Here is a 22,286-nt window from a genome sequence, read left to right on the forward strand (position 1 = left end):
CTCTAGTTTAACTGAAACCCTCTTTCTTTGGTCAGCAGACCAAAGGCTTTGTTCCTAAATTTACTTGATGTTGACCAGAACCTCATGGTCCTTAGGGCTTAGTGACTAAGAAAGTGGATGTGCCAGGGAGAAGGAGGTGGGTGAGTCAGTCTGCTGGATGGGGCCAGTTCAAATCAAAAGGAGAAAAAGGGGGAAAGGTCATATTAAAGAAATAAAGTTTCTGCATGTTTACAAATGGGAAGAAAATGTGGATTCTATTATAAGTAGATTAGAACAAAACATCTAAAATTATTAGTGAATTTTTAAATACCAAGTGGGGTCTAATGTGACTGATTAGAATCCCTGGAAGCTTCCACCATGAGGTCAAATTGGGACCCACCTCATGCTTTTTCATACTGGTCTCTGCTGGTAGCACACAAGGAAGATTAGGATACAGTAGAAGACTGGGGAGAACCCCTACCAGGTGAGCCAGAGACATATACTTGCACACACCTCTAGATCCTTCTATCATGCAAGAAGAACATTAGCTACTGTAGGAGAATTAGAAAATCTGTCAGTCCTCAAGTAAAGATCCTTGACTTCTGGGTAATAAGAGTGGAAGCAAAATGTCTCTGCCTCAGGGAAAGGGCAGAAAACCTGCTTGACCCAGATTTTGCACTCACACAGGGCAGAGACCAGAGGGTGGCTCTTACTGGGCAAGAGACAGGAAGTCCCTGATAAAAATTCCATTCACAATTACATCAGAGAAGCTATAAATTTATGAATAACTTAACCCCCCAAATCAAAAGACTTCTACACTTAAAACTATAAAAGTTGATGAAGGAAATTGAAGAACACACTGATTAAGGACAGACATTCTGTGTTTCTGGATGAGAAGACTTCATATTGTTAAGATGTTAATACTAACCAGAGCAATCTACACATTCAGTGCAATATTTATCAAAATCTCCATTCATTTTTTGGCAGGGAAAGAATAGTGTATCCTAATTTTTGCATGGAATTTCAAGGAATTCCCAAAAGCCAAAACAATCTTGAAAAATAACAAAGTTGAGGTCTCACATGTTCCGTTTTCAAAACTTCCCACAAAACCCCCATAATCCTCACAATGTGGTACTGACAGGAAGACAGATATATAGACCAATAAAATAGCATAGACAACCCAGAAATAATCCTTACATATATGATTGAATAATTTTTGAAAAGGATGTAAAACCATTCAATGAAGAAAGTAGTCTTTTAAATAAATGGTGTTAGGATACTGGATATCAACATGCAAAATAATAGAGTTGGATTCTTAATTTATACCATATATAAAATTGACTTAAAATGCATCAAAGATCTTACCGTAAAACCTAGAATTATAGAACTTTTAGAAAAAAAATAAGGGGAAAACTTGATGACATTGTATCTGTCAAGAATTTCTTTCACATAACACTAAAATCACAAGGGAAGAAACAAAAAATAAATAAACTGGGTTACATCAAATTAAAACTTTTTTGCATTAAAGAACACAAACAGGAAAATAGAAAGAAAACTGGTGGCATAGAAAAGTATTTGTAAAACATATTTCTGGTAAAGAATTAATATGCAGAATTTATAGGATTTCTATAACTCAATAATTAAAAGCCAATAAAAATGGGCAGAACTTGTATAAACATTTCTTCAAAGAATACATATAAATCAGTAATAACCATATGTAAACATACTGAAAATCACTAAAAATAAGGAAAATGAAACTCAAAACAACAATGAGGTACTTCCTCACACACACTAGAATGGCTACTATCAAAATAACAAAAAGTAACAAGTGTTGGCAGAATTATGGAGAAATTAGAATCCTTAAGTACTAATGTTTGGATTGCAAAATGGTGCCACTCCCATGAAAAATAGTATAGAAGTTCCTCAAAATATTAAATATAGAATTATCATATGATCCATCAATTCTACTCTGGATACATATCCAAAAGAATTGAACATGGAGACTTTGACAGATAATTTGTACAGCTGTATTTATAGCAGCATTATTCACAATAGCCAAAGGGTGGAAGCAACCCAAATATTCATCAATGGATGAATGGGTAAACAAAAAATGTCATTTACATAAAATGGAATGGAACAAAAAAGAGATTTCTGCTATAACATGGATAAATTATGTGAACATTATGCTAAGTGAATAAGGCTAATCACCAAAATATCACATGATTTCTTTTATATGAGGTACTAAAGTAGTCAAATTCAGAGTAAGAGAAAGTAAAATGATAGTTGCCAAGAGGTGAGTGAAAGGAGGAACGAGAGTTGTACTTAGTGGTAATAGAGTATCAGTTTTCCAAAATGTGAGGATTCTGGAGATGTGTAGTGGGGATGGTTACAAAACAGTGTGAATGTATTAATGCTACTAAGTTGTACACTTAAAAATGATTGATAGAAAGTTGTATTTATGGGTATTTCACCACAATTAAAAATAATGATGATTAAAAATATATGTCCAAGAAAATAAAAGGACACATTAGAAGGAAATATTTGTAAAATATATATCTAACAAAGGATTTGCAACCAGATTACATCAAGAATTTCTAACACCCAATTTTATGAAAACAAACAATCCATTTTTTAAAAGATTTTATTTATTTATTTTTAGAGGTAGAAGAAGGGAGGGAGAAAGAAAGGGAGAGAAACATCAATGTGTGGTTGCCTCTCCCACACCCCCTATTGGGGAACTGGCCCACAACCCAGACATGTGTCCTAGACTGGGAATCAAACCAGCGACCTTCTGGTTCACAGGCTAGCACTCAATCCACTGAATCATACCAGCCAGGGCTAGACAATCCATTTTTACAAAATGTATAAAAGGTTTGAACAGATACTTCACCAAAGAAGATGTACAGAGGGTAATTAAACAAAAGAAAGGATGTTTGAATTGTTAGTTGTTTAGATACTGCAAATTAAAATCACAATAAAATATCTTTGCATATATACAAGATGTGTAAATAATAAAACAAAATTTAAAAATCTGGCCTGATATTACCAAGTTTTGACAAAGATGCAAAGCAGTTGGAAATCATATACGTCTTGGTGAGCATTAATACGATACAGACAATTTGGAAATCAGTTTGGTAGTTTCTCATAGAGTTAAAAATATATTTACTATATGGCCCCACTATCCTATGCTTAGAGATATAAAAATAAATATATGTCCACATATAAGGATATGTTTGTAAAAATGTTTACAGAAGCTTTCTTGATAATCTTTTCCGTACTGGAAACAATCAAAATGTCCTTATGTACGTGGTTAATCAGATTGTGAGATATTCATGCAATGGAATACTAATCAGGAATAAAAAGGGAAAAGCTATTGGTATACATGAAAATATAGATAAATTTCAAAAGTGTTACACTTTTATGAAAGAATTAAGATACAAAAAGCTAGTACTGTATGATTCCAGTAGTATGATATTCTGGATAAAACTAAGTATATGGACGAATATCAGACCAATTGTTTTCAAGAACTGAAATTGGAGTAGGGGATTAACTGCAAAGAAGCTTGAGGGAAATTTTGGGATGATAGAAATGTTCTATATATTGTTAATGTTGTGTTTACACAACTGTATACATTTTTCAAAACTCATTGAAATAAATACCGAGTCAGTACATTTTACTAATTGTAAATTAAACCTCAATGAGCCTTATTTTGACAATGGCCAAAAACAGGAAGAGAAGTAGGGGCTACTGTGGAGAAAGGATTTTCAAAAACTATTTGGAGGAAAGCTGGAGTTCAGTGAATTACAAGTGAATTAGTAGTCCCTGTGAAGCAGAGAGATGACAGTGTGACGGTTAAGAGTACTGTGCTGAATGAAGTCCAGATGCAAACATGAGGTTGCTGGTACTTCCACTCCAAGGGATGTGACTTTGGGCAAGTTGCTGAATTGCTATTCTATGAAACAAGGATAATAATAGTCTTCTTCATAGGATTATTATGGAGATTAAACTAATAAGACACTTAAAGCAGTGCCTGACATATGGGAAGCACTACATAAGTGTTTTAAAAAATACTATGTACTATAATGAATCTTTAGTCACAAATACCTCTCTTAATTTATTGAATAAAATAATATAGATCAAAATCACCCCAAAATATTGAAGTTTTTAAAAATAATGGTTTGTTTTGAGAGTATTTAACTTTTTAAAAAAATTATTTATTTATTTTTAGAGAGAGGGGAAAGGAGAGAGAAAGGGAGAGAGAAAGAGAGAAAGAAACATCAATGTGTGGTTCTGTCTCATGGGGCCGCCCCCAGGGACCTGGCCTGAAACTCAGGCATGTGCCCTGACTGGGAATCACACCAGCAATCCTTTGGTTTGTTGCCCATGCTCAATCCATTGAGCTACACCAGCCAGATAACTTTTTTTTTTTTGAACAACCAAATGTTTGTAAGGATTGCGATGCATATTTAAGTTACCCAAAGCATTTTGATATTCATCGTTACTTATAGGTGGTATGGTTTTGATTAAACAATAAATAAAAATATGTTCAACAGGTCATTAGCCAATGCTTACTATTCTTTCCTAGCAGCTTGGTGTAAAGCTATGTTTTATGAATAAAAAGATGCGTGAGGTTCTAGCACTGCTTTTAATGTGTTCTCAGTCTAGAGGGGAAGAAAAGTACAGATTATTATAACACAATAGGCAAAGTTCTGGGAAATATGTACACAGTGAAATGGGTGCTCTAGAAAGTCCCAAATAAGATTAAAACAGGAGAGAAAAAGAAACACTAAACCTAAAGTTAAGGGATTTAAGCTTGCAGATCACTGGGTGATGGGGCAAGTCAGACTTCCTCCTTGAATGACCTTGAAGAATAATTTAATTTCTTAAGCTACAGGTGTTTTGTTTTTAGCCTTGAAACATGGGATGTAACAATAAGTATAACATAGGGTTGTTATGATGATTAAATGAAGTTATTAATGTGAAGTGTGTAGTCATTAGATAAATCGTTTTCAATAAATGCTAACAATATTATTATTACAGTACTTAGCTCTACTACTTAACACATTGTGCCATTACTGCATCCTCAGTAATTGTCCAACTTAGAATGGCAGGTTTTTATAATCCTCGACTTACATATAAGAAAAACAAGAATATAAATGCTTTGATCTATATTTAGTTATAGCCTTTTCTCATGAAAGCCTGCATTCATTTCATTATATCAGGCTGAAAAGATTTTCTTAATTTTTACTATGATGTTGGTGATGTTGTATCCAGAAATTTCTTCTTGATCCACTGTGCAGTGCTGCCTAAAACATATATGTATTCATACACACACACAGTCCTATGACCCTTGTTCATTTTCAATCTAGTATGTAGCCTGTGGTATTTTAACATAGCTTTTGATTAATTTGAGTTTATTTCATTTTGGCAAAGTCCATTTCTTTCAGTTCTTTATATTTTTAATTGGGCATATTTAATTTTATTAAAAATATTGCTGCCAAGCCCTGGCTGGCGTAGCTCAGTGGATTGAGTGCAGGCTGGGAACCAAAGTGTCCCAGGTTCGATTCCCAGCCAGGGTACATTCCTGGGTTGCAGGCCATAACCCCCAGCAACCACACATTGATGTCTCTCTCTCTCCCCCCCCTTCCCTCTCTAAAAATAAATAAATAAAACCTAAAAAAATATTGCTGTCAGAAATAAAAAGAATAAAAATAGCAACATAACTTTGAGCTATAAATGAGACTTTATACTCAATTCCTTTTCTAAGGGTATATAGATAAAAAAATTAAAGAACAAAAACATTCTGTTACTGATTTGTCATGTCTTACTTGCCTTTTAAAAATATTTTAAATTATTCTTTTAATAAAATATCCATGCTTCTTGACTGAGATAAAGGAGACAAGTGTTGTTCAATGCTACTATTTAGGGGCCTGCCAGAGAAAAATGCTGCCCAAGTGAAAAAGCAGCAGGAGGGATAGTAAGTGAACTATGACATGAGATTAAGCTCTTATATGTTATTAAAATTTGTAAGACTCAAATTTGAAGAGACATGTTGTTCCTAACAGTTCTCTGATTCAATCAGTTTCAGTAATTTAATCAGTTCTTTTCTTTATGGACGTCACATTACAGCTACCTGTTTGAGTTAAACTAGAGTAACAGGAAGTAGTATAAAAAATAACAAAATAATTGGCCATTTTGCATTTTGAGAGTAAATTGCTGTCATTAAAAGTATAGGTAAGGCACACACTTATTATCATATTTGATAACAAATATTCTGCCACTAGCAAATATATTTGCTGAGAGTGGAAAAATGACTTCATGTGTTGCTAATCAATCATCCAGTTAGCTTCCTGCTGGTTGTTGTGTAGATCCATTACTGTTGTGAATATTTTACCTGTGAAATCAGGAAGAATAGATAATTAAACGCACATTAACCAGACCTAGGGGCTTGAGTATAATCAATATTGATTGAATATTATAATAAGCATTATGAAGGAGATGGGTTTTAGTGTTGAAATATGAGTAAGATGGGGATGGGGAGAAGGCAACAGGGTGATAAACTGACACAAGACAAAAAAATTAGCTGAAAGAAATATGCCATTTCCATAATTTCTTTACTCACTCTAGAAAATTGTTTATTCACTTTTTTCAAAATCAAAGTGCTGAAGGCACACACCTTTTCTCATTCTATCAAATAGTATAAATATGAGACATCTTAATATATAATTTTGAAGAGTTACTTCTTAAATGTAAGTTAATCTTAAAGTAACATCAAGCGATATCCACTTAGACATTCATTTATTTCAAAATTTCTATCAAATTCTGACTTTCTACTTCCATTCCTTTGGTCCAAGTTTTCATTGATTCAAGCAATATTTCTGTGTACCTGTTATGTGCCTGGCACTGTGCTAGGAATATAAGGGTAAATAAAACATGACACGAATCCCTGGTTTAAGAAAGTTTATAGTCTAATAGTGAAGACAGAAATTAATCAAACTGTTTTATAGATGAATATAAACTTAGACTTGAGTTTAGTGTTAGAATCAGAGGTAAGAGGTGTTGTCAAAGCATCTAAAAGTGGGAGTTGACCTGGTCAGGGAAGTCAAGGCTTCTTTGAAGAACTAACAATTGAATTTAAATCTGAAGGATAAATAGAGATTAATTTGAAAAAGAAAACTATTACATAGATGGCAAATAATAAGCAAAAGTCTGTAGTTAGAGGACATTTGTCAAGATGGGTGACTATAAGGTTGACAACACATTTGAATAAGGAAGTGCAAGGAGGAGTTTGGTGCCAGGTAAGGTTGGTTATCGGTTAACATGCTGTAGTTCAGCATAACACTAGTTTTTCTCTAATGCAGACTCAGCATCTGTGTTTTGCTCCAGTAAATATGATCATTTCAGTCCCATAGCAAGCTTTGAACATTATGTGGGACATAGTCCTTCTACCAATTTTTTGTTAAATGAGTAGATAACATTACAAACCAATAAGTCATTTATTCACAATATTTCTAAGAAATTGCAATGAGCTGTAAGGAATATAAAGATGAATCTCTTTTAAATGTGTTGTTCAAGTTGTTATTGATCACTTTCACAACTATCCATATTTATCTTCTATAACTAGAGAAACACTAAGCCTTCCCCAGCTTTCACAATTCCAGTAGCAGGTAGAGAGAGAATCTACATTTTCTTATTTCTCTCCCGAATTCATCATAGTTTCGACTCTAGTGGTGAGTTAGGGTTTTTCCTTAATGCTTATTGCCAATTTTGACCACTGTTCCTTCCTTTTTGCTTAAAAAATTTTAAAGCTATGGCTTCAAAGGATAACACACTCAGCCATTCTTACCACAGTTATTTAGAAGACCCTGATTACTCTCCTTCATTTTTACTGAATACTTCAAACTCCTTCTATATAAGAACTCTTGAGTTTATTAGTTATGTCAGAAAAGATGCTTCTTCAGATATTTGCAGGGATCCCTACCCCACTCTGTTTTATTACCATCTGAGAAAGCACATTCTCCCACCCCTAACCCTACTGTAGTTAACTCTATGAAAGTAGGGATTGTAGTTGGTTTTGTTTATGCTTGTATCTGTGTCCCTAAAACAGTGCCAGATACATAATAAGCACCCAGCAATGTAAATAAATCTATTAAGATGAATATGACACACTCCCTCTTTTCTTGTTATATGTTTCCATAACCAGTAACTTCTTGGCCCTTTTACTGATAGCACTTTCTCCACCACACTGGTTAAATCCTTCTTCCTGCCCTGGGTTTCATGACACAGTAACGGAAAAACTCCTGTTCAATGTTCTGACCCCTGAGCAAACCTAAAATTCGGAGAGAGTTAACACCTCAGAAGGCAATAGTTGGCCAATAGCAGATGGCTGTTTGTTGGGTCATAAATATTCCAGCTTCTGTTTTGTGAACCTTCTAAATTATATTTGACACAGCACCTCCAAGTGTCCACAGCATGATAAAACCAGAGTTGCCCATCATAGTGTCTTGTTAGCAAGGTGATCTTTCATTCATTTTACCTCCTTCATTTGAGATCTTTGTCTAAAATAAATTGTGAGCACTCAGCCCCTTGTTTCAGGTTCTTCTTTCTGAATGAGACACAGGCTAATGCAATTTGCTTGTGAAACAAATGCCCCCAAAAGTTTCCTGATATATAATATGCACTTAATAAATATTTTAAGAATACATGAATTTGATACCTTTTTATGAAAACAAGAACACTTATTACACATTTTTGATGTTTTATGAGACCAATTTTCATCTTATATTATCACCTATTCTTCATTTATAACTGTGTATCAAATACCAGAAACACAATGGCCTAGGGGTCAATAATCTTTTTAACTTTTCTTCTAACTGATATTTGGATTATGGAATGTTTACAATCAAAGCTTTAGAATACTTTCTTTTTAATGAAAAAAATAGATTACAACATAAAATGCCCTGGTGTTTTCCACTGAAACCTCCTCCTCTGGAAGATTAATGACATTCTATAGTTTAACTTTAAAACTCAAAAACTTTTAAAATTTGCATTTTAAGTTTTCTTCCTTCAGAGTAATGTTTATAGTCATGGAATTTCTGCAAGCTACTCAATGGGTAAAATTCTATAGTATAAATGAGAAATAAATGACTTCATATATCTTGGCAAAAGTAGGGTAGATGACCACAGTTAAAGTAGTTTATAGTGATTCTCATTCCACATTTATTTTCTTTTCTCAGCAAGAAAAAGTAAAATCTTTATTCCCCAAAGTACTTCAGGGTGGTGGCAGCTAACATTAGGATCATCATTTACTGTTTCTAGTGTGGTTAAACTATGTTTATACCATATACATAGAAATATAGGCACAATGGTTAAGTGCTCAGAGAAGTCAGTAAATGAACCTTTATACAACTCAGTTTCTTTCCTTAAGCCATCTTATCATGCTTGCAACTTTGGTTTCTCTTTTAAAATTTATTTTATTTTACTATACTTTTTTTTAGTGTTGTTTAAGTACAATTGTCTCCATTTTCCCCTGACTACGCCCCCCACCCCAGCCATCCCCACCTCCCACCCCTGATCCCACTTCCCCTTGGTTTTGTACATGTGTCCTTTATAGATGTTCCTTTTTAGGAACATCTTCCCCCTTTTTCCCTCATTATCTTATCCCACCTCTCCTCTTGTTACTCAGTTTCTCATATACATCCTACTGTAAGTTTGTACCATCTATGCATAATAAAGGATAATAGAAACACTTGGGTTCACCTTTCTGGTCTTCAAATTTTTTTCTATTTTTTTCTTTTTTTTAAATTTTATTTTAATCATTGTTCAAGTACAGTTTTCTCCCTTTTACTCTCACTCTAGCCCACCTACCCAACCCTCCCTACTTCTCTCCCATTACCACCCACCCCCAGTTTTTGTCCATGTGTCCTTTATATTTGTTCCTGTAAACCCTGCCCATTCCCCCCTGAAATTCCCTCTTCTCTCCCCTCTGGTCACTATCAGTCTGTTTCCTATTTCAGTGTCTTTGGTTATATTTTGCTTGTTTCTTTGTTTTGTTGTTTAGGTTCCTGTTAAAGGTGAGATCATGTGGTATTTGTCTTTCACTGCCTGGCTTGTTTTGCTTAGCATAATGCTTTCCAGCTCCATCCATGCTGTCACAAAGGATAGGAGCTCCTTCTTTCTTTCTTTCTGCTGCATAGAATCCCATTGTGTAAATGTACCATAGTTTTTTGACCCATTCATTTACTGATGAGCATCTAGGTTGCTTCCAGCACCTAGCTATTGTAAATTGTGCTGCTATGAACATCGGGTGCATAGGTTATTTTGGATTGGTGTTTTAGTGTTTGTAGGATATCGTCCCAGCAGTGGAAATGCAGGGTCAAAAGGCAGGTCCAGTTTTAGTTTTCTGAGGAAGTTCCATACTGCTTTCCATAGTGGTTGTACCAGTCTGCAGTCCCACCAACAGTGCACTAGGGTCCCCTTTTCTCCACATCCTCTCCAACACTTGTTGTTTGTTGCTTTGTTTATGATGGCCATTCTGACTGGTGTGAAGTGGTATCTCATTGTGGTTTTAATTTGCATCTCTCTGATAGCTAGCCATACTGAGCATCTTTTCATGTGCCTCTGGATCCTCTGTGTGTGCTCCTTGGAGAAGTGTCTGTTCAAGTCCTTTGCCCATTTTTTAATTGGGTTGCTTGTCTTCTTAGAGTGGAGTCATGACAGTTCTTTATATATTTTGCAGATTAAACCTTTGTCTGAGGTATCATTGGCAAATATGTTTTCCATACAGTTGGTTCTCTTTTTATTTTGATACTGTTTTCTTTAGCTGCGCAAAAGCTTTTTATTTTGATGAGGTCCCATTTGTTTATTCTTTCTTTTATGTCCCTTGCTCCAAGAGGCATGTCAGTAAAAAAGTTTCTGCGTGAAATATGAGATTTTCCTGCCTACGTTCTCTTCTAGGACTTTAATGGTGTCACAGTTTATATTTAAGTCTTTTATCCACCTTGAATTTATTTTTGTGCATGGTGTAAGTTGGTGCTCGAGTTTCATTTTTTTGCACATAGCTGTTCAGTTCTCCCAACACCATTTGTTGAAGAGGCTATTTTTACTCCATTTTATGTTGCTGCTTCCTTTGTCAAATATTAATTGACTGTAGAGACTTGGATTTATTTCTGGGCTCTCTGTTCTGTTCCATTGGTCCATGTGTCTGTTTTTATGCCAGTACCAGGCTGTTTTGATTACAGTGGCCTTGTAGTATAGTTTAGTGTCAGGTATTGTGATCCCTCCTACTTTACTCTTCTTTCTCAAAATTGCAGCAGCTATTCAGGGTCGTTTATGGTTCCATATAAATTTTTGAAGTGTTTGTTCTATGTCTGTGAAATAAGCCATTGGTACTTTAATAGGAATTGCATTGAATGTGTAAATTGCTTTGGGTAGTATCGACATTTTGATTATATTAATTCTTCCAATCCATGAACATGGTATATGTTTCCATTTGTTTGTGTCTTCCTTGATTTCTCTCCGCAGTGTTACGTAGTTTTCTGAATACAGGTCTTTTACCTCTTTGGTTAGGTTTATTCCTAGGTATTATATTTTTCTTTTTGCTATTTCAAATGGGATTTTTTTTAAATTTCTGCTTCTGCTGTTTCATTGTTGGTGTACAGAAATGCCTTTGATTTCTGGATATCGACTTTGTATCCCGCTGTTTTGCCAAATTCATTTATTAGGTCAAGCAGTTTTTTGGTGGAGTCTATAGGATTTTCTATGTACGCTATCATGTCATCTGCAAACAGTGACAGTTTTGTTTTCTCCTTTCCAATTTGGATGCTTTTTATTTCTTTTTCTTGTCTGAACACTGTGGCTAAAACTTCCAGTGCTATATTGAATAGAAGTGGTGAAAGTGGACATCCTTGTCTTGTTCCTGATCTTAGTGGAAAAGGTTTTAATTTTTGCCCATTGAGTATGATGTTGGCTGTAGGTCTCTCATATATGGCCTTTATTATGTTGAGGAATGCTCCTTCTATTCCCACTTTCCTGAGTGTTTTCATCATAAATGGGTGCTGTACCTTATTAAATGCTTTTTCTGCATCTATTGATATGATCATGTAGTTTTTGTCTTTGCTTTTGTTTATGTGATGTATTACATTTACTGATTTGCGAATATTGTACCATCCTTGCATCCCTGAAATGAATCCCACTTGGTCATGGTGTATGATCTTTTTAATGTACTGTTGGATGCGGTTTGCCAGTATCTTGTTGAGGATTTTAGCGTCAATGTTCATCAGCAATATTGGCCTGAAGATTTCTTTCTTGGTTGTGTCTTTATATGGTTTTGGAATTAGGATGATGTTGGCCTCATAAAAAGAGTTTGGGAGTCTTCCATCTTTTTGGATTTTCGGAAATAGTCTGTGAAGGATAGGGGTTAGCTCTTCCTTAAATGCTTTGTAGAATTCTCCTGTGAAACCATCTGGTCCAGGGCTTTTGTGTATTGGGAGTTTTTTGATTACTGCTTCAATTTCTTTTGCTGTTATTGGTCTGTTCAGGCTTTCTGCTTCTTTTCCATTGAACTTTGGAAGTTTATATTTTTCTAGAAATTTGTTCATTTCATCTAGGTTTTCAAATTTCTAGGCATACAGTTATTCATAGTAATTTCTTACAATCCTTTGTATTTCTGTGGTATCTGTTGTAATCTCTCCTCTTTCATTTCTGATTGTGTTTGTTTGGGTCTTCTCTCTTTTTTTCTTGATGAGTCTGCTTAAAGGCTTGTCGATTTTGTTTATCTTTTCAAAGAACCAGCTCTTGGATTCATTGATCCTTAGAATTGTGCTTTTAGTCTCCGTGTCATTTAATTCTGCTCTGATCTTGGTTATTTCCTTTCTTTTGCTTGCTCTGGGCTGTCTTTGTTGTTGTTCCTTGAGTTCTTGTAGACGTAGGGTTAGGTTGTTTGTTTGGAATGTTTCTAACTTTGTTAGGTCAGCCTGTATCACTGTGAACTTCCCTTTCAGGACTGCCTTGTCTGTGTCCCATAAGTTTTGGGTTGTTGTGAGCTCATTTTCATTTGTTTCCAGAAACCTTTTGATTTCTTCCCTAATATCATTCTTAGCCCATTCATTGTTTAATAACATGCCATTTAATCTCCATGAATTTGAGTGTTTGGGGTTTTTTTCCTTGGGGTTGGTTTCTAGTTTCAGTCCCTTGTGATCTGAGAAAATGCTTGGTATGATTTCAATTTTTTTGAAATTGTTGAGGCTTGTTTTGTGTCCTATCATGTGGTCAATCTTTGAAAATGTCCCATGTACATTTGAAAAGAATGTGTATTTAGCTTCTTTGGGATGGAGGGTTCTGTGTATATCAGTAAAGCCCATTTCATCTAGGGTATTGTTCAATGCCACAATATTTTTGTTGATATTTTGTTTGGAAGATCTGTCCATTTTTTATAGTGGGGTGTTAAAATCCCCCACAATAATTGTATTGCTGTGAATATTTTTCTTGAAGTCCTCTAAGATTTTCTTTATGTATTTGGGTGCTCCTATGTTGGGTGCATATACATTATAATAGTTATGTCTTCTTGGTGGATTCTTCCCTTGAGTATTATGAAATGACCTTCTGGGTCTCTCTTTATGGTCCTTTTTTGGAAGTCTATTTTGTCCGATGTGAGTATTGCTATCCTGGCTTTTTTTTTCCTGTCCATTTGCTTGGAAAATTTGTTTCCAGCCCTTCACTTTCAGCCTGTGCAGATCTTTTATCCTGAGGTGGGTCTCTTGTAGACAGCATATGTGTGGGTCATGTTTTCTCATCCTATCAGCTATTCTATGTTTTTTGATTGGAACATTTAATCCATTTACATTTAAGGTTGTTATTGATAGGTACTTATTCATTGCCTTTTATGTACGTGTGTTCCTCTCTCACTCTCTCTTTTCCTTTCTTTCCTTAAAGCAGTCCCTTTAGCATCTCTTGCAGAGCTGGTTTAGTGGAGGTGTATTCTTTTAGACTTCTTTTGTCTGAGAAGCTTCTTATTTGGCCTTCTATCTTGATTGGGAGCCTTGCTGGGTAAAATAGTCATGGTTGCAGGCCTCTGGTTCTCATTACTTGGGATTCTTGCCATTCTCTTCTGGCTTGGAGTGTTTCCATTGAGAAGTCAGCTGTTAGCCTTATTGAGACTCCCTTGTATGTTACTTCCTGTTTCTCCCTTGCTGCCTTTAAGATTCTCTCTTTGTCTTGAAATTTTGCCACTTTAATTATGATGTGTCTCTAGGTGGTTCTCTTTGGGTTCCTCTTGATTGGGACTCTCTGTGTTTCCTGGATTTGTGTCACTTTTTCTCTAATCAAATTAGGTAGGTTTTCCATCATTACTTTTTCAAATAGGTTTTCTATCCCTTGTTCTTCTTCTTCTCCTTCTGGTATCCCTATTATATGGATATTATTACGTTTCATATTGTCTTGCATTTCTCTTAATCCCTCTTCATTCTTTCTGAGCCTCTTTTCCTTTCGTTGCTCTTTCTGGGTGTTTTCTTCTACTTTGTCCTCTAGCTTGCTGATCTGATCTTCTGCTTCATTGATCCTGCTCTTCATTCCTTCTACTGTGTTCTTCAGTTCAGAAATTGTATTCATTTCCTCTTGGCCCTTGTTGAGAGTTTCTATTTCCTTTTTCATGCTGATGTAGTTTTCAGTGAGTTCATTGTAGCTTCCCTGTAGTTGCTGGTAGCTCATTGTGAGCTCATTGAGCTTCCTGATAACCATTGCTTTGAACCTAATATCTGATAGTTGAGTTGCCTCTATTTCATTTAACATTCTTTCTGAGGCTTCCTCCTTTCCTTTCATTTGGGGATTGTTTCTTTGTCTTCCCATTGTTTGTGAGACTCTTCTTGTTAGCCTCAGCTTCTTATATTGATCTTTTCTGGCTCCCTGGGTTTATGTTGTGATACTTCTTTAGTAGAATAGCAGTGAGTTTCAGTGGTGCAGTTTCCTTGTTCTCCCAAGCTCACTGGTCTTGGGCTGTCATTTAAGTTGGCTTTATGTTTGTCCATGGGTTTTGATTGTTCATGAGTCTTTCTTTGGTGGTTCCTTCCCACCAGCTAGTTAAATGGGGGTCACTCTGTCCACCATCACCTGTATTTTGTTGTGCTGGTGAGGGCAGGTTGTGTTGAAGCTGGTTCTTCCGTGTGTATAAGGTTTAAAGAATTCTTGTTCAGTTGTTTGTATTGGGTACTGTCTCGACTGTTTAGTTGTATTTCCAGATAGGTCCTGGATTGAGGTTTGTGTGGTTACTACTCTCTCCTTCACTTTCTTCTGTTGTTATCTGTTAGTGGTTGCTTTGTTGTTGGGTTTCCACTTCCAGTGGGTATCCTGGTGTTCACCTCCTCCACCTACTCTTTTTTGCCATCATTTGGAGGGGGAAGGCAAAATGGCTTAAGACAGCAACAGAATTCTATGCTATTTACAGTAGTAGCAAGTAGGGAAGAGATAGGGGATCCTTTGACTATGTATAGTGTTAACCATGATCTTCCACCCAGCTAGCTGATTTTTAGAAAGGATGGAAAGAAGATAAGACTCTTGTTGGGGAAGGAAGGATTTTGAGTTGAATCTATAAAGCAGGGAGTTTGTGGGAGGTCAGATTCTGAGGTAAGATGAGAGTAAAGGATAGTAAATACGTGAAGTGTGTGAGAGAATCGAGTTAACCACTACAGTAATAGAGTTCAGGAAACTTTGAAATGGGCTAAGATCTGGGGGAGGGGTGTTGTGAAGTAATTACAATTGCATAGAACAGCAGTTATTTACAATAATATTATGGCAACAATCATATGACAGAATCTATGAGATCTAGGTAACAAAAATAGGGAGTACAGAACCTCGAGTAGTGTGCTAATGGGACACAGGTGAGTTAAAGGACAGTAGATTAGCAATACAGTATGGAAAGAGATATCAGGGGAAAGCTGTCAGGTCATGCAATATATCCAGCCTAGCAAAGCAGACCATACAAAAAGAAGAAGGATATAAAAATACTATTAAAAAAAAGATGTAGGAATACTGGAAAAATAATAATAATACAAATATGCAATAACTTGCAGGTTCTCTGTAGTACAGTGAAATTTATCTCACTGTCCCAGCTGTTGTGATTCCCCTTCTTTGGGTTCAACTTTGGTCTTTTCACAGATCCAGGACTTTCCTCACTTGTAGGTATTTAGAAAAAATTTTAAAAAGTAAAAATAGAAAAGGCAGATGAAGGAAGGAAGAAGAGATAAAATTGGAGGACAGGAAGGAGGAAGGAATAAAACAAGAAATCAGGTAAGAGAGGAAAAAGAAATCAAAAGAGAATAAAAACAATAAAAATTAAAAAATTAAAAAATTAAAAATTAAAAAAAAATAGAATCAAATTAAAAAGTTTCTTCATTTCAAAGTGGCCAAACCGTTTTTTCTGCTCTTGCTGGCCACAGCAGGCTGAATGGTGATTGGTGTGGCTTTTCTTCCTCAGCCAGCGGAGCTGGCACTGGCTCCTCAGCCTTGCACCCTGGGTGTGGGAATCAGGTCTTTCCCCAGGGTCACTACTGTGGACTGTGTTGTGGGGATGCTCTCCCTGCACACACGTGCTCATGTGCCCACGCCCACGGCTGGGTAGCAGGGAGGCTGGAGCCACTGATCACTTTAGGAGAATCCCCCAAATAGTGTCTGTGTCTATTCACTCCTTCCTCTTGAGAAATTCCTCCTGTTCAAGCCTGCCACTCCCCACAGTGGCCTGGCTTCTCCCACCGCCAAATGCTCCAGCCAGGCCAGTGACTGTGGGGGTCCGGGCTTGCTGTGCGACCCAGCCTCTCCGGTGTCCACAGCCTCCAAAGGTGCTCACAGCCCTTGTGTGTTTGCTAGCACCTGGATTCCTCCCAGTGCCACTCAGACCTTGTTGGCTGGGGAGGGAGCAGTTGTCCCGGCTCTCTCCCAAGGACTCTGTGGCAAACCCAGCAGCGGCCCTGGGCCTGGGGCTACAGCCCCCAGACCACACACTGGTCCCCAGGACCCTACCTTGTTGCAGCACTCTTCTTAGGGTCCGGTTTTTCAGTTCTGCCACAATCCTTGGTCCCCTATTTTCAAAAATGCTGAAGTATGTTGGTTGCTTGCTTCCCTACTCCATAGATTGGTCAGGATTTTCTCCCCTGAGCAGAGGGGAGCCGAATCTGCTCTTTCCTACTCTGATGCCATCTTAGCCCCCTCCGAATGTTTTTTTTTATTCAATAGAAAGTTCTTGTGGCTTGTTTAAAATGTTTGGGAATGGAAGAAAAAGTTATTTTTCTAGATTTACAATAATGACTGAAGTCTCAATTTTAATTTCCTTGTGAGAATGTTACAGGGATTTTGCTGAATATTTAATGTTTTATTTTATTGATGACAGCTCTATTATAAGCTCTTCCAGTATGTATAAAATTTTTTGCTCTTGCCATCTCATTGGCTGAGTTTAAACAGAATAAGTAACTATAAAAACTAGGCTAAAATTGAAAGTAATTACTAATAATTCTGAGTGCATGAGTATTTCTGTAGATTCCTCTGGGATTTCTTAAAAGCTTAGCTTTGGTCTACTTAAACTGACTAAGATTTAGGAAGTCAATTTTTCATTTGGCTATTTTCCTAATCCTAGATATCCAGTAAAATTTTTAATTTATTTTTTTAAGGGTTAAGAGAGCAGTAAATATGAAAATTTTAAAAAGCCCATGTTTTCTGTAATTGAACAACAATAGTAAATAGAAAAAAAAGGATGGTAGAGCAGAAAAATAAAAGAGTTTTAGTTTCTGAAATAAAAAGTCCATGTTTTTCCAAAATACTGCATATTTTGAGGGATGAAAAATACTCTTTTATTATATACATATTAATACTTTTTATGAATCCAAATAAACTAAAAATGTGTTTAAATATAAATTAAATCAAATTAAATTAAAGATATATATCTTTAAACTAGTTCTTATGTCATGGATGTCCATGATATCCTTTTAAACTGTAAAAAATAAACTAGCACATATTTTCAATAATCTAGTATCCTAATGCTATACGATGTCAATTAACTTACTAATTGTGAAGATGAAATTAGGTTCTATAAGGGAACATGCCAATTTATATAGTCAGATTATTTTATTTAGTGAATAAACAGGAAGTACCTTGTTGTAATGAGCAATGAAATAATACATTGGATAATGTTTAGAAATATTTTATAACATATTGATAAAACAATAAATTGCATTGCAGAGCTCTTTTGCTGTCAGTACACTTTTCCATGTATTAATGCTTTGGAATTATCCAATGATCCTTTTAAAACACTAGAACAAGTATATTTATCCCATCACATGAACAGTAGAAGCACTGAAGTTCAGACCTGTTAAGCAACTTGCTCAAGGTACAAATCTGTAAGCAACTGAGTCCAAACTTAGACTCAGGTTATTTTTAAAGTTTGTTGGGAACCACTCTACCTGGTTTCAGAAGCTGTAAGCCCCCCATGGCTAAGGCTGAGTGAGCGACGTTAGGACCATCAGCTACTAAGGAGACAAAGCTTATCTCCCTTGCAGGAATGCAGCTTCTGCTCCTTTTTCTTCACCCTGAATGGCCCCCAGTGCTTGATTGGTTAGCCAATGACAGGCAAGATTCCCCAAGGGAGAAACAACCTAAGACAGACATGATCATAGGAAGGCACCAGGGAAGGACTTGGGGGGCTATAGGAAGAGTGGGTGATGGATCCTCGCCCTCGGCTTTGACATAGTCTGAATCCTCATTCTGTCTGCAAGAAGCCTCCTAATCTCTTGGCTGCCTTACTTCTCTTGCCTGACTTAAGCCTGAAACAATGCCAGTGGTGGGTGCAGCCCTGTTCTAGAAAGAGTGGGTTCCCTAGGGTGATCAGGCCTAAGAAAGAATATGTAAAATCCTGTGAAACGTGCTTTGTTTAGAATGTTCTAAATTAATTAATAAGGGTTCTAGCAAGAAATGAGTTTGTTCCTCCAAGTTTTATGGGTCTTTATCTATCTGACCCTAACTCAAAATAGGCCCTCAGAGTTCTTTGTATGTTATCTATTGTTTGATCCTTACTGCCTGATGATGATTAATGAACTTTACCTGTATTCCTGTGCAAAATGAAACCAATAAAAGCCCCCTGAGGAAAAGGCTCCTGGCCCTTCTCTTTTAAGAGATCGGCCACCTTTCCTCCCCAAGCAGATCATGTCTTGGTAGACTTATTCCCATCCCTGGCAGCTGGGGGAGCCCTGTGGGCAGAACCCCCCGACAAAAGTTTTCAATAAACCAAATACAAAAGGAAGGAAAAGATCATTTTTTTCTAAACAAAAGCCCAGGCTTTGTTTTCCATAAAATATTTAAAATGAAAGCATACCATACTGTCATTATTATAATGTTATAACTTTGTAATCATGAATAATGACAAAACACCAACTATTAACCAAATATTACAAAAATAATGTATGATGGATTATCCAAGTTAACAAAACCCATTTTTTGCCTACCAAATATCTATTAATATCATTCTAATAGATCCACTAAAACCCTTTAAACTCCTAAGTATAAGTAGGAGTAAAAGTAGCCATTTAAAAGCTTGTGGCCATGTAACAGTGTGCACATCTGAATAAAGAACTATAACTTTTTAATATAATGAAAATTTCTTAATATTTGCATTTCAATTAGCAGCTGAAATTTTTAAAAAATTAATTCAAGATTACAAAATCACTGCTACCATTAGGTTCAGTATTCATATTTTAAACTTTATCCAATATTTTCTCTTATCTTCTCCCTCTCTTCTCTCTATGAACAGTTTAATTTCTAGAAGTTTAACCCATCACCTGCATTGAACAAATGGCCATTGCTTTGAATAACTTTTTCTGGCCACTCTGGCTTTGGCTTCATGGCGATTGGTTCCTCTCAATCCTAGTTATCATTATGTGCTGACAATTATCAACAACACTCTCAGTTCTTCTATAGCCCCTGCTCTGTAAGTCTGCACTTGCAACATTATCCAAATCCAGCTCTTATACTCTCCTAGTTTGACAGTACTTTTGAATTCCATTTGAAAATGTAGTCATGTCTGTAGATCAGGAGTTTCAAACTAATTTTCCCCGGGGGCCACATCAGCCTCGTTGTTGCCTTCAAAGGGCCGAGTGTAATTTTAGGACTGTATAAATGTTACTATTCCTTAACTAGGGGCAAGGAACTCAGTGCTTCTGCTGGATAGAAACAAGGTGCAGGGCCAGATAAAACAAGGTGGAGGGCCAGATTCGGCTTGCAGGCCTTGTGTTTGCCACCTGTGCTTTCGATTTAGTTGTAATACTCCTCTAACTTGATTTTTTAAAAACTCTCTCCTGTGCTGATGTGATGATTCCTTTTCAAGTACTCACAGGAGCCTAAATTATAGTCATATTCCTTACAATACTTTGTTTTTTTTTCCAAATTGGTCAAAAGCTTCTTTCTCTTTGGAAAGGAAAATAATTTTTTCAGTTGTCACATTCTCTGCACTCTTACGCAGTTTATGTTTTATAATCCATGCCCTCAGTCATATACCTTCCATTTTATCATTAGTATGTTAAAAAAGAGATTTTTCTTTAGTAAGTACAATCAAAAGCAATGGCTTTTAAGGTAATTCTTTTTTTCAATATGTTATTTCATTTTTAAATTTAACCTTTATTGTATTTTTTGCCATTACCATTAATTCCCTTATACCTCACCCCCTTAATCACCACAATATTGTTGTCCATGGGTCCTTTTTCCTCAATCCCTCTACCCTTTAACCTCCTCCACCTACTGTTATCCAGCTCTCCATCTATGAGTTGGTTCCCACTTTCCTTATTCAGTTTGTTCATTAGATTCCACAAATGAGTGGAATCATTTGGTAATTATCTTTCTCTGACTGCTTACTTCACTTACCATAATGTTCTCCAGGTCCATCCATACTGTCACAACGGGTGAAATTTCTTCTTTTTTTATGGCTGAATACTATTGCATTGTGTAAATGTTCCATAGTTGTTTTATCCATCCATCTACTGATGGATACTAGGGATGCTTCCATATCTTGCTGATTGTAAATAATGCTGCAATGAACATAGGGGTGTCTGTGTTCTTTCAAATTAGTGTTTTGAGTTCCTTTGGTTATATTCCCAGAAGTGGGATAGCCAGGACAAAAGGAAGATCCATTTTTAATTTTTGGAGGTATCTCTGTACTGCTTTCCACATTGGTGTACTGCTACACCAATTTGCATTCCCACCAGCAAGGCAAAAGAGTTCCCTTTTCTCTATATCTTTACCAGCACTTATTTGTTGACTTATTGCTGATAGTCATTCTGACAGGTGTGAGGTGATATCTCATTATGGTTTTAATTTGCATTTCTGAGATGATTAGTGACATTGAGTATCTTTTCATATGTCTATGGGCCATCTGTATGACCTCTTTGGATAAGTGTGTATTCAGAACCCTTGCCCATCTTTAATTGGGGTCTTTGTTTATTTGGTGCTGAGTTTTGTAAGTTCTTTATAAAGTTTGGATATTAACTCCTTATCAGATGTATCTGCAAATATGTTGTCCTAGTCTATGGGTTGTCTTTTTATTTTGCTGATGAATTCCTTTGCTGTGCAAAACATTGTAGTTTGATGTGGTCCCAAGTGTTTATTTTTTCTTTTGTTTCCTTTGCTTATGGAGGTATATTTGATAAAATATTGCTATGAATAATGTCTCAATTTTTGTTGTCTATACTTTCTTCTAAGATTTTTGTGTTTGGGGGGGTCAAACACTTAAGTGTTTGATTCATTTTTAATTTATTCTTGTGAGCAATGTGAGAAGGTTGTCTAGTTTCATTTTTCTGAACGTATCTGTCCAATTTTCCCAACATCATTTATTGAAGAGACTAACTTTAGTCTATTGTATGTGCTTGCTTCCTCTGTCAAATATGAATTGACCATAAAGGCATGGGTTTATTTCTGGGCTCTCTATTCTGTTCCATTGATCTATGTGTCTGTTTTCATGTCAGTACCATGCTGTTTTTGATTATTATGGCCTTATAGTATAGTTTGGTATTAGGTAATATGCTCCTCCAATTTTGTTTTTCTTGATTGCTGTTATTGTGTAGGGCCTTTTGTGGTTCCACATACATTTTTGAAATATTTGTTCTAGTTCTGTGAAATGTGCCATCGGAATCTTCATAGGAATTGTGTTGAATCTATAGATTGCTTTGGGTAGTATGCACATTTGAATAATGTTAATCCTTCCTATTCATGAACATAGTTTATGCTTCTACTTATTTGTATCTTCTTCAATTTTTTTCTGCAGTGTCTTATAATTTCCCAAG

The sequence above is a fragment of the Phyllostomus discolor genome, chromosome 4 (assembly GCF_004126475.2).
Source record: "Phyllostomus discolor isolate MPI-MPIP mPhyDis1 chromosome 4, mPhyDis1.pri.v3, whole genome shotgun sequence".
Lineage (NCBI taxonomy): Eukaryota > Metazoa > Chordata > Mammalia > Chiroptera > Phyllostomidae > Phyllostomus > Phyllostomus discolor.